At 43.7% G+C, this 15,111-nt stretch overlaps 1 pseudogene; it reads left to right on the top strand.

Moving 5' to 3' along the window:
* Window positions 1–15,111, top strand: part of LOC139367356 (nuclear pore membrane glycoprotein 210-like) — a 53,650-nt pseudogene that overhangs the window by 35,091 nt on the left and 3,448 nt on the right.

The raw sequence follows: 15,111 nt of genomic DNA, 5'->3' as shown, positions 1-15,111 counted from the left end.
CTACAAGTTATTTGCGTGATTTCCTGCAAGACAGGAATGTCAGTGTTCTGCCATGGGCAGCGACGAGCCTGGACCCCCCCCCCCCCCCCTTTGTTCAGGGACACATTATTCCATTTCTGTTAGTCACATGTCTGTGGAACTTGTTCAGTTTGTCTGTTGAATCTTATGTTCATACAAATATTTACACGTTTGCTGAAAATAAAACACAGTTGACAGAGGACGTAACTTTTTTAGCAGAGTTTATAAATGTTGACGCTGTTGTCTGTCTTCATGGCGTTATAACGTCATTACCAATGGCATCACATTTTAAGACTATTAAATGAGAGATGGAGTGTTTTTGTATTTGACTTATCTTTGGTCTAAGCGTATTCTCTTACATTGCTGTCTATTGCTAGATTTCCATCCAATTGGCTATAGATTCTTATGCATGCAGTTGAAGTTCACATACACCTTAGCCAAATACATTTAAACTCAGTTTTTCACAATTCCTGACATTTAATCCTAGTTAAAAATCCCTGTTTTAGGTCAGTTAGGATCACCACTTTACTTTAAGAATCTGAATTGTCAGAAAGAGTGGAATTACTTTATTTCATCACATTCCCAGTGGGTCAGAGGTTTACATGCTACTAAATACTAACTGAGTGTATTTCCTTTAAATTGTTTAACTTGGGTCAAACGTTTTGGGTAGCCTTCCACAAGCTTCCCACAATAAGGTGAATTTTGACCCATTCCTCTTGACAGGGCTGGTGTAACTGAGTCAGGTTTGTAGGCCTCCTTGCTCGCACACGCTTTTTCAGTTCTGCCCACACATTTTCTAGAGGATTGAGGTCAGGGCGCGTGATGGCCACTCCAATAGCTTGACTTTGTTGTCCTTAAGCCATTTTGGAAATTTCTCCAAAAAGTATGATCTTTGTCCCCATGTGCAGTTGCAAACTTTAGTCTGGCTTTATGGCGATTTTGGAGCTGTGGCTTCTTCCTTGCTGAGCGGCCTTTCAGATTATGTGGATATAGATATGTTTGTACCTGTTTCCTCCAGCATCTTCACAAGGTCCTTTGTTGTTCTGGGATTGATTTGCACTTGTCGCACCAAAGTACGTTCATCTCTAGGAGACGGAACGTGTCAACTTCCTGAGCGGTATGACGGCTGTGTTGTCCCATGGTGTTTATACATGTTACGCATGCCTCTTGGAGGAGGGAACGCAACACCCTGCTACACTCAACTCCCCGTGGAGTGAACGAGGTATGTGATTGTAGGTGCGGGAAAGAATGAGAGAGGCAGAGAATATTACCATTTACTGGGAATTTATTTCCTTAACACGGTGAGAAGGGGCTGGATGGAACCAAAGAAAGTAAGTTAGTCCTCTCTCCTACCTTACCTGCCTACCTACTACTTACCTAACCTTAACGTCACCTGGCGCGCTAACCAAACTACACAGATTGGTCCGCCCAAGTCTTACCTAGTGTGCATAGACAGAGTACATACTACGGGTATATGTATGCCCGCAGGCCTCTTGCCTAAGCACTCCCAAGGTGCCTTCCCCTTCCCCCTGGAAACAAACAAAATAATTACTAACGTAAAGTGAACAATTTCAGTCATCAAAAACACAGTCCTTTTGACAAGCATACCTCAGCAGGACTGGCTACAAAATACTTTACAAAAACCTGTCTCTGAGCAACAACCAACACAGGACATCAAAGAAGCTCTCCCTCCTAACAAAGGAACACAGGCTTTTATCCAGCTGGAGAAGGAGTTTGTCAGCTCCAATTGTTGATGGGACCGACGAATCAGCTGCTTGGGGGATCCAGGAAGCCGTCCTGAAACATATACAGTGGGGCAAAAAAGTATTTAGTCAGCCACCAATTGTGCAAGTTCTCCCACTTAAAAAGATGAGAGGCCTGTAATTTTCATCATAGGTACACTTCAACTATGACAGACAAAATGAGAAAAAAAATCCAGAAAATCACATTGTAGGATTTTTAATGAATTTATTTGCAAATTATGGTGGAAAATAAGTATTTGGTCAATAACAAAAGTTTATCTCAATACTTTGTTATATACCCTTTGATGGCAATGACAGAGGTCAAATGTTTTCTGTAAGTCTTCACAAGGTTTTCACACACTGTTGCTGGTATTTTGGCCCATTTCTCCATGCAGATCTCCTATAGAGCAGTGATGTTTTGGGGCTGTTGCTGGGCAACAGGGACTTTCAACTCCCTCCAAAGATTTTCTATGGGGTTGAGATCTGGAGACTGGCTAGGCCACTCCAGGACCTTGAAATGCTTCTTACGAAGCCACTCCTTCGTTTCCCGGGCAGTGTGTTTGGGATCATTGTCATGCTGAAAGACCCAGCCACGTTTCATCTTCAATGCCCTTGCTGATGGAAGGAGGTTTTCACTCAAAATCTCACGATACATGGCCCCATTCATTCTTTCCTTTACACGGATCAGTCGTCTTGGTCCCTTTGCAGAAAAACATCCCCAAAGCATGATGTTTCCACCCCCATGCTTCACAGTAGGTATGGTGTTCTTTGGATGCAACTCAGCATTCTTTGTCCTCCAAACACGATGAGTTGAGTTTTTACCAAAAAGTTATATTTTGGTTTCATCTGACCATATGACATTCTCCCAATCTTCTTCTGGATCATCCAAATGCTCTCTAGCAAAACTTCAGACGGGCCTGGACATGTACTGGCTTAAGCAGGCCATAGAGTGTGACTGTTTGAGGTTGTGGACAGGTGTCTTTTATACTGATAAGTTCAAACTGGTGCCATTAATACAGGTAACGAGTGGAGGACAGAGGAGCCTCTTAAAAAAGATGTTACAGGTCTGTGAGAGCCAGAAATCTTGCTTGTTTGTAGGTGACCAAATACTTATTTTCCACCATAATCTGCAAATAAATTCATAAAAAATCCTACAATGTGATTTTCTGGAATTTTTTTTCTCATTTTGTCTGTCATAGTTGATAAATTACAGGCCTCTCTCATCTTTTTAAGTGGGAGAACTTGCACAATTGGTGGCTGACTAAATACTTTTTTGCCCCACTGTACATAGAAACTGTAGAACGTGACACGCCCACCCCAAAACCTGCGAACTTCCAGTTTGCAATAACAAAAACCAACCCGCATCCCCAGTTACTAAACCTGTGATAGAACGTCGGCTACCACATTCGCCGAACCCTTCACATACTTAATCTGTATATTGTATCCTTGTACAATCAGAGCCCACCACATAAGGAGGCGTTTCTGATTTGTAAATTTGCTTCAACCACACTAATAGATTATGGTCCATGAAGACCTGTAAAGGCATGTCACTGGAGCCCACATACCTCAAATAACTGTAAGGCTAGCAATAAAGCTAGCGTCTCTTGTTCAATGGTGGAGTACTTTGACTGACACGAGTTGAACTTATGGGAGAAGATCCGATCCTTTTCATCTTCCTGCAAGAGAACCGCACCCACCCCCACTATACTAGCGTCTACCTCCAACTTAAAAGGTTTGTCAAAGTTGGGGGCGGCAAGTAGTGCTTTGGTGGACTCAAAAGCATAGTTACAGTCCTGGGACCACTTAAATGGTACTTTGAGACTGAGCAGAGATGTAAGGGGAGCTACTACTATCGACAAATTCTTACAGAACGTACAATAGTACCCTACCATCCCCAGGAATCTGCGCAACTGGCGGCGAGTCGTGGGAGCAGGAAAAGCAACAATTGCCTCCACTTTGCCAGTTACTGGGTGCACTTGACCTCGTCTCACCTGCTTCCCTAAGTAAGTCACAGTAGCCTCCAAACTCACACTTGGCCAAATTGAGGGTAGATGAATGAATCACCACATCGTCAAGGTAAGCAGTACAATTTGGCACATCTGCGAATACAATGTTAACTAGGCACTGAAAAGTAGCAGGTGCATTACACATTCCAAAGGGCATCAGTGTATTGTACAAAGTTATCAGGTGTAACGAAAGCCGAAATGTCAGAAGCTCGAGAGGTCAGAGGCACCTGCCAATAACCTTTTAGCAAATCTATCTTACTAATGTAAGCAGCAGAGCCAATTCTATCAATGCAGTCATCTAAGCGAGGTAGAGGAAAATAATCAGACTTTGTAACCGCATTTACGCAACGTTGATATGTCCCGCTTATGTACGGACTGCCAGGCTTAGGAACGAGAATACACGGGGAACTCCAGGAGCGGTTACTGGGTTTTGCCATGTCATTCTGTAATAAATAAGCTACCTCACTTTTCATTACCTCCCTTTTCTTAGCGTTAACCCGGTATGGATGCTGACATATAGGAGCAGTGATCCCCACATCCACGTCATGTTCCAAGATGGAACGTCCTGAAACACACAGAACTATTTATCGATAGGATAAGATCATTAGTTTGATCGTTATCCAAATGTTCCATTTGAGAGGGTAACTTTTTCAGCATCTCCGAATTATATAAGCGTTCACACTGCTGTAACGTATGGCGTAACGCCAACCCGTCCTCTTTATCCTCCTCTAGGTCCCACCCAGGCTTCAGCACCACCAGCACCACACTGGAGACAGCGGGCTGGACCGGCTTACCTGAGGAACTGTCTGGAGAGTCACGCTTATAATATACTTTCAGCATGTTAACATGACACACACGGGAAGAACGCCTACGATCTGGGGTCTTTATCACATAATTGGTGCCACCAAGTTTCTTTTCCACAAGATAAGGCCCAGAAAAACTTGACAGGGATTGGCAACAAAACTAAAACATTGATCCCTTGGTGCAAAATAATGGCCAACAGCCTCTTTGTCGTAATGTAATTTAATGTGTTTCTGAGACGAGGAGAGAGACTTTTGGGCTAAAGCACACGTGCAGTCTCCCCCGCATCTTACTGACATAATCCAACACATTTTTAGGGGAGCTACTGGGTGTAGGAGATGCTCCTTCAACTTTTAGCGGACCCCGTAGGGTGTGTTCAAACACAAGGTCAGCAGGGCTGAACCCTAAGGACTCTTGTATTGTTTCCCTGATAGCAAATAGGATAAAAGCACCCCCTTATCCCAATCGGTACTGGTATCCATGCAATACTTGCGTATCATCGCCTTTAGCATCTGATGCCAGCGTTCAAGAGCTCCTTGATTCTCCGGATGATACGGACTGGAGACCTGACGGGAAATACACAGTGTCTAACACATTTGAGAACAGTTTTGACGTAAAGTTGGTTCCCTGATCAGTTCAGATTACTTTAGGGAGTCCAAACGTAGAGAGCATCTTCACTAGTGCCTTCACCACAGTCTTAGCCGTTATAGTACGGAGAGGGATAGCCTCTGGGTATCGAGTAGCACTGCACATTATTGTTAGTAAGTACTGGTTACCTGACCTGGTTTTCGGCAATGGACCTACACAATCGATTATCACACGTTCAAACGGTTGCCCCACCACAGGAATCGGGCAGAGCGGCGCACAAGGAACTGTTTGATTCGCTTTCCCAGTGAGTTGACATACATGACATGTTTTACAAAATTGGACCACGTCAGACTTCAAACCTGGCCAGAATTTTTTTTGGAAGGACTCTGTTATAAGTCTTCGTAGTCCCCAAATGTCCGGACCACACCGGGTCTGCACCTGCTGTCGGAACGGTGTAGGAACAGCCACTTGACACACTTCACTCCAGTCACTGACGGTGTCATGAGCTGCCCATTTACGCATCAAAGCTCCGGCTTCCATAAAGTAGGCGGTCTCTCTAGTTTTAGCTTCCTCAGTGGAAATTACCTAAGCAAAACACTTGCGAAGACTGGCGTCTCCCTTTTGACATTCAATCACCTTCTTGGGGGTGACAGACTCATTTAATTGGGGCGCGATTTCGCTTTCCCCTGCCTTAGTTTTTACGGGGGTAAAAACCGTCGGCATTGCAGAAGGAATACTCTGTGCATTGTCTTCTACCTCAACATTCTCAAAAATGGAACTAGACAAATCCACCACATCTCCCAGCTTGTGAGATTGTTGAGGTAGAACACACAAGCAGGAAAAACATGGGGAAACGCTTGAACCAATTTATCATCTGTATTGATTTCTGGGTTGTCTACTACCTCTACCACAGGAGTGACGTTACCACCAGCGATATCGTTCCCTAGTAGCAATGTGACTCCTTTTACTGGCAGTGTAGACACTACACCAACACGTAAACCTCCTGATTCCAGTGGACCTAATGTAATGGTACCGATACGGTTTTTGTCTCTATACCCTGTAATAGGACATGCGAGCCACAATCTGTTTCAGGGGACCAGGGTAAAGCATCAGTAACGATGACTAAATTTGCCGCCCCGGTGTCTCGTAAGATTTGTATAGGTTTTTGATCCGCTTGTTCTCCAGTTAAGGAAACACAACCCGGCAGAGATAAACGGAGCATAGATAGGATCCGGTTTCCCAAATGCAGAATCAATAACTCTGTCCAACGGACGAGCCAAAGACTGGACTAAACCCACACTTTTCAATTTAGGGGATGGTGACAGGGACTGTTTGGGTTTATTTTTCAAAACCGGGCAGTTCGCAATCATGTGACCCTATTGGTGACAGTTAAAACATTCACGTATCTCGTGCGAAGGCACGTGACCCGAACGAGGCACTGATGACGTAATCGTTCGGCCTTAAAAACGAGGTGCACCAAAGCGTACTCATCTGCCAACACTGCTGCCTGGGCCAATGTCGCCACTTTTTGTTCATTTAAATTAACTACAATTCTATCAGGGAGGTTGCTTTTAAAGTCCAACAGCATCAACTCCTGAATATCAAAGGTGTTAGCTTTGCTGGCTGAACACCAGCATTTAAACAGAGACTGTTTGTCCCTTGCAAACTCAACAAATGTATGGTGAGAGGGTTTTTTGTGATTCCTGAAGCGCTGTCTAAGCTTCAAGCACCAACTCATAAGCCCGCAACAGTTGTTTTAACTATATCATACTGTAAACTGTCTTCCAGGGAGAGAGCAGCTACTACTTCCTGGGCTTTCCCAGACAATTTACATTGTAACAGGGGCGGCCAATGTAGCACAGCGGCCACATGCTCAAATGTAGAGAAATAGGAATGAACTTCCAACTCCCGGAATGGAGGGACTAAAGCAATATTTGACGTAATATCGAAGTGGGCTTGATGACAGGCAGGTTGTGTAGTCACACTGGAGCCAGCGTCTAGCTCCAGTTGTCGTATCCTCACCTCCTTGTCGATTTCCATTTTCCTAATTTCTAGATCAAATTTCCAAACGGGCCAGCCATACCTTCAGTCTAGCGGTCCCGTCTGAACTACCCGAAGCAGAAGATAAAGGGTCAAATTTGGGCAATGTAAAGGGGGTATGAGCAACCCCTTCCTCCGCGTCGGCATCGGAAGGTCGACGCGAGAATTTGTTTTCTCACTAAACCCTCCCTGACTAGCACCACAAGCTCAGCCTTTAGGGCTTTCTCAGTGGCGAAGAGTCCATAATGGTCGGCTATAGCGCAAAGGTCTACTTTCCGCAAACCCACCAACTGATCAACAGAGGGCACCTCAAACTGGGAGACGGCTGAGGCAGCCAATTTGTACACAGCACCCTACCGAACACACAAACTAAACAAGTCACCCAAACTCACAACCAACCACCACACAGAGAGCTCAGAGCAGCAGGGTTTGGTGGGTTTAATGATCATCCCAGATGAGCCCCAATTATGTTACGCAAGACTCTTGGAGGAGGGAACACAACACCCTGCTACACTCAACTCCCCTGGGAGTGAAAGAGGTATGTGATTGTAGGTGCGGGTAAGGATGACAGGCAGGGGAGTTGAATGTGGGGAAAAGGGGCTGGACGAAACCAAAGAGAGTAAGTTAGTCCTCTCTCCTACCTACCAAACCTTAACACCACCTGGCGCGCTAACCAAACTACAGGGGGTGGTCCGCCCAAGTCTTACCTAGTGTGCATAGACAGAGTACACACTACAGGTACATGTATGCCCGCAGGCCTCTTGCCTAAGCACTCCCAAGGTGCCTTACAGAAACAGAATAATTACTAAAGTAAAGTGAACAATTTCAGTCATCAAAAACGCAGTCCATTTGACAAAATACTTTACAAAACCTGTCTCTGAGCAACAACCAACACAGGACATCAAAGAAGCTCTCCCTCCTAACAAAGGAACACAGGCTTTTATCCAGCTGGAGAAGGAGTTTGTAATTGCAGACAGCTGTATCTGATGAGAGGGCGGGGTCAGCTCCAATTGTTGATGGGGCCGACCAATCAGCTGTTTGGGGGATCCAGGAAGCCATCCTGAAATGTATACATACAAACCCACAACACAGAAACTGTGGAACGTAACAGTACAGATTAACATGGTACCTTGCGTTTGGAAATTGCTCCCAAGGATGAACCAGACTTGTGGAGGTCTACCATTTTTTTCTGAGGTCTTGGCTGATTTCTTTGGATTTTACCATAATGTCAATAAAAGAGGCACTGAGTTTGAAGGTAGGCCTTGAAATACATCCACAGGTACACCTCCAATAGGCTAATTGACAACATTTGAGTCAATCAGAAGCTTAGTGTATGTAAACTTCTGACCCACTGGAGTTGTGATACAGTGAAATAATCTGTCTGTAAGCAACTGTTGGAAAAATTACTTGTGTCATGCACAAAGTAGATGTCCTAAGTGACTTGCAAAAAATATAGTTTTTTAACAAGAAATTTGTGGGGTGGTTGAAAAATGAGTTTTAATGACTCCAACATAAGTGTATGTTAACTTCTGACTTCAACTGTATATTCAAAAATTATGCAGATTTTCCCATGAGAGATGTTTCCATCAAATTGACTGGTTCAAATTGCATTTTATTGGTCACATACACATGGTTAGCAGATGTTATTGCAAGTGTCGCAATATGTTGCAGATAAAAGGCTGAGTATGATGATGTAGTGTACAGAAAAATACCTTTTGCGGTTAAATTCCCATGTACCGAATAAAACAAGTTAAAATATTGCGTTATATAGCAAGTGTGCGCTCTAGCCAACACCGCTATCTGTGCACTGTTGGCTAGAGAGCACATATAGCCTACATGATAAGATTATTAATATGGACAAACTGCAGCCAAGCATCGATTATCATGTCACCAGAATAAGACCATCGATATTTATTGGAAAGGAGCATCAAGCTCATCACCTTGCACTGTCACCACTCTGAAGTTTATAACTTATTTCGTCTGTAGCCTAATAAACTGCATGGTTTCCTGAGTCGTAGTGGGAGAGGACTACACTATACATGCCACTGTGTGACTCCAAGTTTACTTCGATATAATGGTTATTCTATCAATATTTGCCCATAAAAGCGTTTCCACCGACATTTCTCACATAATTAATTTTACCAACTAAAAAATATCCCACCTTTTTCTAGCGTGTTTTGTCAACATTTGGAAAGTTTGCCGAAAGATTTTCTGTTTCCATCAGGCCTGTAATTTAAAAAAAAATCCAACATGTACTTTACTTGCATAAAAAGGTTTGCTCCTTTCTGTGGTTTTCCAGGTGGTCCCAGTGTCGTACCTGCGTTTCAGCACCAGTCCAATTCTACACAGAGACCGCCTGTCTGCTATTCCTCTGGGCATGGTCCTTCCTTTCACTGTTCACCTCCATGCTAACACCGGAGAGGTCCTTCAGTCACAACTCCCTGCTCTCGTTCACCACCAACCCGTAAGTTCACACTTGTTAGTTCTGGTTAATTATGGTTGCTTTCTGTCTATTTCCCTAAAGGTATTCATTTTCAGGTTACTAAGGACCTTACAATAATACTATTTTGTGCAGATTTGAAAGTCAAATTAATTGACCACTTTTGGGATAATAAAGTTAACTTGTACTTGAGATATGAAGGTACAGGATTCAGAATGTGTACTTATTGGGGAAGAAAATGCAAACAGGAAGGGGAAAAGCAGCAAGACAGACAATTTAAGATGGGATGGTAGGGTTCGAGGGCTGTTACCTGTGTGGACCAAGGCTGTGGAGCCATCATTTTTTCATCATGAGCTGGAAAAGTAGTGCCAAAGCTGCTCTGAGTGATTTGTTGTCGCGAACTCTTCCATCTTTCCTCAAACTAATGTCTTTCCATTGCCTTTACCAGTGGAACAGAACATTTGAATTTAATACTTAAATCTCTCAGAATGCATTTATTCAATCAGTTCTTGTAGCCCCTCAGCAAAGTAAACATTGTAAATAGTGACTCCCTGCCTAGTATTGATTTTCTGAATTACATTCTAATGCTCTGTATGGGGTGTACCTTTTTATGATATTGACCCGTACAGGACATTGAGATATGTAGAAGTGGAAACACTGGGATTCGTCTGTGTTTTGCTGTTTGAGTACAACAAAAAGAGTGTCTGTGTGATTGTGACTGCACGTTGCACAGCCGCAGTCTGTTTATCTGAATGCTGCAGCAGTACAACTACAGTAAATGAGTGCACCATGGCACCCACAAGATTCTAAGCCTGGGGAGGGGGGAGATACTACTAAGCTATATGGAAGTGTTTTAAAGTTATACCAAGGATCGTTTTGCTATTAGATTTGGAATTCTAAGAAGGTTGTTCTGAAGAGTCTGTCCTATATCTGAGAGGTAGAAGACAGATCGGGAATTTTTTTTTCTTTTTCTACAAGTATTTAACCCCTTATTTTTGGCACTAAACAGTCTCCATATATTCAGACGAGTCTTGTGAGGCCTGATGATGTCCTAGAGCAAAACAATTGATTTGTTTGTGAGAGTCTCACCTTTCCATAGAGGGGTTATTTTAGTGTGTAGTCCAAACTGTTTGGATGCTACAGACAGAAGTTGGCAGATTGGCTGCACCGACTTCAGACGAGTCCTAAGATACTTGGAGGTCATAGAGCATCTTTCCATAGAGGGGTCATAATAGTTTGTATGCCAAACAGTTGGGACGCTACAGATAATTTTGTGAGAAGACTGATTTTTGGGATGTCTCATGGTCTGACAAGCACCAGTCTAGCTCTGTCACCTTTCCCCACAGATGCAGAAGTGTTACATAGGTGGATGAAGTCAATTGAGATGTACCCAATGCAGATATCTTTAGCTTAAAGTGACAGATTTTTATGGCGTTGTTTTTGTGCTAATTAGATTTCCGCGGCGGCATGGACATCGACCATAGTTTTCTTTTTTTAAAGCCAGCACCTCTCTCCCAAGGTTCACAACATTAATTTAGCTGGCTGTTCCTTAGTAAGATGGAGCCGACAGACATGGCAGCTCTGCTTCTAGCTCCTAAGCAACTTTGCAGTATTTTGTTTTTTTGTGTGTTATTTCTTACATTATTAGCCCAGAACACTTTTTTTGTTATTACATACAACCGGACGTAACTTTTGGATATCAGAGGGGTGGTAAACTCACCAGCATTAGGACCAGGAATACTACTTTCCTGAATTGGATCCTTTGTTCACACACTCCCCAGGGAAAATGAACTTATCCCAGAGGCTGCTCCAAGACGCCGGCGGAGAAGAGGTATTTGGAGTGGACTTCTGGTCTGACTCAGGAGGCGTGCACACCATCCACCGCTTCAGAGTATATTACTCGCTATGTTCAGTCTCAGGACAATAAAGTAGACGAGCTCAGGGCGAGGATCTCCTTCCAGAGAGATATCAGGGTCAGTAACATACTCTGTTTCACAGAATCATGGCTCTCTCCAGATATGCTGTCCCCATCCATACAGCCAGCTGGGTTCTCAGTACATTGCATACAAGAATAAAGAACTCTCTGGGAAGAAGGGCGGTGGAGTATGTTTCATGATTAAGTAAACATGGTGTGATTATGATAACGTACAGAAACTCAAGTCCTTTTGTTGACCCGACCTAGAATACCTTGCAATCAAATGCCGACCGTATTACCTCCCAAGAGTATTCTCTTTGGTTATAGTCACAGCCGTGGATATTCCCCCTCAAGCTGATACCACAATGGCCATCAAACAACTGCACTGGTCTATTCAATGCTGGAAATCGGAATCCTTGCTTCAAGATTGTTTTGATCACATGGACTGGGATATGTTCGTATATAATAACATTGATGTAGACATGGACACGGTGACTGAGTTCATCAGGAAGTGTATAGGGGATATTGTTCCCACTGTGACTATTAAAACCTACCCAGACCAGAAATTGGCGATCTGAAATGGTCCACCCACACAGAACGGTGTGGTGAATAAAGGCACAACAGCGCCTCTTCAACCTCAGGAGGCTGAATCCATTTGGCTTGGCCCCTAAGACCCTCACAAACTTTTACAGATGCACAATTGAGAGAATCCTGTTGGGCTGTATCACCGCCTGGTACAGCAACTGCACCGCCCGCAACAACAGGACTCTCCAGAAGGTGGTGCGGTCTGCCCACCGCAAGCTGGGACCGAGAGACTGAAAAACAGCTTCTATCTCAAGGCCATCAGACTGTTAAATAGCCATCACTAGCTGGCTACTACCAAGTTACTCAACCCTGCACCTTAGAAGCTGGTGCCCTATATACATATACATGGAATTACTGGTCACTTTAATAATGTTTACATACCGCTTTACTAATTTCATATGATGTACTATATTCTATTCTACTGTATTTTAGTCAATGCCACTCTGACATTGCTCATCCTAATATTTACATTTTTCTTAATTCCATTGTTTTACTTTTAGATTTGTGTATTGTTGTGAATTGTTAGATATTACTGCGCTATTGGAGCTAGGAACACAACCATTTCGCTACACCCGCAATAACATCTGCTAAATATGTGTAGATGTTGATCATAGTGGTGTAATGTGTGTGATGCCCCTCCCCTTATGTGGCGATTCTCCGCAGAGCGACATGACGCAGGCAGCATGGTAAGGATTCATTACTAGCCCAGCCTTCCTCTCTGATATTGAGCTCTCTCTCTCACACAAACACATAGATAGTCTGTCTGTCTTTTCCAGGCAGCTCCCTCCTTCTGGCTACTACAGGCCTTTTGTGCATTTACATATGAATCTTTCCCAATTAGCAGGGAGTGAATGGCTGAGGAGGATCAGTGTGGATTAGATGGATGCTATCTGGTTCAGTAGATAACTCAGTAATGACATTTTAAAGGAGAATGACTCTGAATGGAGATGGGGCGGCAGGGTAGCCTAGTGGTTAGAGCGTTGGACTAGTAACCGGAAGGTTGCGAGTTCAAACCCCCGAGCTGACAAGGTACAAATCTGTCGTTCTGCCCCTGAACAGGCAGTTAACCCACTGTTCCCAGGCCGTCATTGAAAATAAGAATTTGTTCTTAACTGACTTGCCTGGCTAAATAAAGGTAAAAATAAAAATAAAATAAAAAACAGATACCATGTTGCTGTACTGAACACTGAAATGAATATGCACAGCTGTTCACTTGCGTTGCGGGAATTGGCCTATAGGGATGGGGCTAAATTGAAATGTTTCTTACAGACAATATGAAAAGCATGGTAGGAATTAAAAGGGAACAGTTTGGAGATTATGGAAAAATTATTAGACAGTAGAGAACCAAAGTGTGCACCAGTTCCTAAGTAATTTCAATGCACTTTTATGACTCAAAGAAGTCTGTAAGGTGCTTTTTTGAGGTCCTAGCTCTGCCATTGGGGAACTCCAGCAAGCATACTTCTAGTTGTTGTTGTTTGGAATACAACCCCTGCATCCCTGCCATCACACACTGTTTTTTTTTTTACTCAATTTAAAAACAGCCCATTTATAAATCACAATCTGGGTCAGGTGGGCATCATTTGAAAGCCTATTCATGACTAGCTAAGTTATAAAATACAATCTTAGTGTTAGGCTTTTACAAGGCAATTCAGAGAAACAGATGGTCATTTTGGTGCACATAGCAGCCATGACTCCATTCAGGTGCGTGTTCCACTGCAGATTTGGTTCACAATGGACAAATAGGCTCATTCTGTTCAGAACAACCCAGGGTGTGTCATCTTGTAACTGTACATCAAACATAGTGATCATAGGCGTTGACGCATTTGGACTCGCGGGTGTTTGGCTTTTGAATAACATCAAAGCGTTTATTTACTGTATTAGAATCTTCCACATCTTTCAAAATACATCAAGTCCTCTTCATTTACAGCAACCCTCACTCAGACAACAACAAATGTGCAAAAGTTGCCCAACTAACTTGAGGGATGGGAGCAACTTGTCGTGCTCGGTGGTGAAGTTCAGAACAGCTGTCAGTCGAAACCCATACAGTGCTGTGAAGTGCAGAACCTGAGCTCTGACGTCATGTATCGCATGATACTGTACAGTCATTGTGTTCCAATTTAGCCATTTATCAGTGTTCAAATCTGCCATTTTCCACCTGTATACTGGTACGAGTGTAAAGGGCCACATCACAGGATAGGTGAGGCAACCCCTGCAATCGCTTTTACCAGCCCTGTTCCTTTGTCATTGCATTGAGATGCACCCCAAGAGATGCAAGTGTTGTGCCTCCCTGTGTGTGTTTGTGCCAGGTAGTGGTGGAGGGGGCCACCAGGACAGAGGTGGTGAGGGGGGACAAGGACAGCAGGGTGCTGCTCACCACCAGAGAGAATGGAAACAAGCTCATAGGCTCCTGTTCCTCGACCCAGACTGAGTCCATCGCCCTGCTGCACCCAGAGAGCTCCATCAGCTGCCTTCTGAGCTTCACCAGTGACGCTGTCGAGTTCTCCGCACACGACGTCTACCTCACAAACACCAGCCTCGATCCCAGTACCGGTAGGACCTGTTAGGCCTCAAGAATGATGTGGTGAATGTTGGCCAATATGTTCACTGTATGGTCTTTGCTCTAAGTTTCAGTTTACTTATGTATAATGGAAATGACCTCCACATCATTAACCGCCCATTAGATCCAATGAAAATGCATGCAGGGATTTACTAAACCCACAGTGGGCCAGCTGGTGTGTGTGTGTGGAGTGGCAAAGAGGGCAAGGAAGTAGTGTTTACGAGGGAATAATCAATACCTGTAACTCTCATGAAATGAATTCACTGAAGGCCATAAACAGTGTAGGGATAATATAGTCAGCTGAATGGGCTCCTTTTCTCCAAACAACTGATAGTAGAGGACAAGCATACTCTTTAAAAAGTAAGCATCCATGAACATTATAGTCTTGAAATGAGACTGACGTCACTTGCTCTTTAGAC

This window comes from Oncorhynchus clarkii, chromosome 16 (assembly GCF_045791955.1).
Source record: "Oncorhynchus clarkii lewisi isolate Uvic-CL-2024 chromosome 16, UVic_Ocla_1.0, whole genome shotgun sequence".
NCBI lineage: Eukaryota > Metazoa > Chordata > Actinopteri > Salmoniformes > Salmonidae > Oncorhynchus > Oncorhynchus clarkii.
The sequence above is the reverse complement of the archived record's forward strand: the minus strand, read 5'-3'. Positions and strand labels throughout refer to the sequence as shown.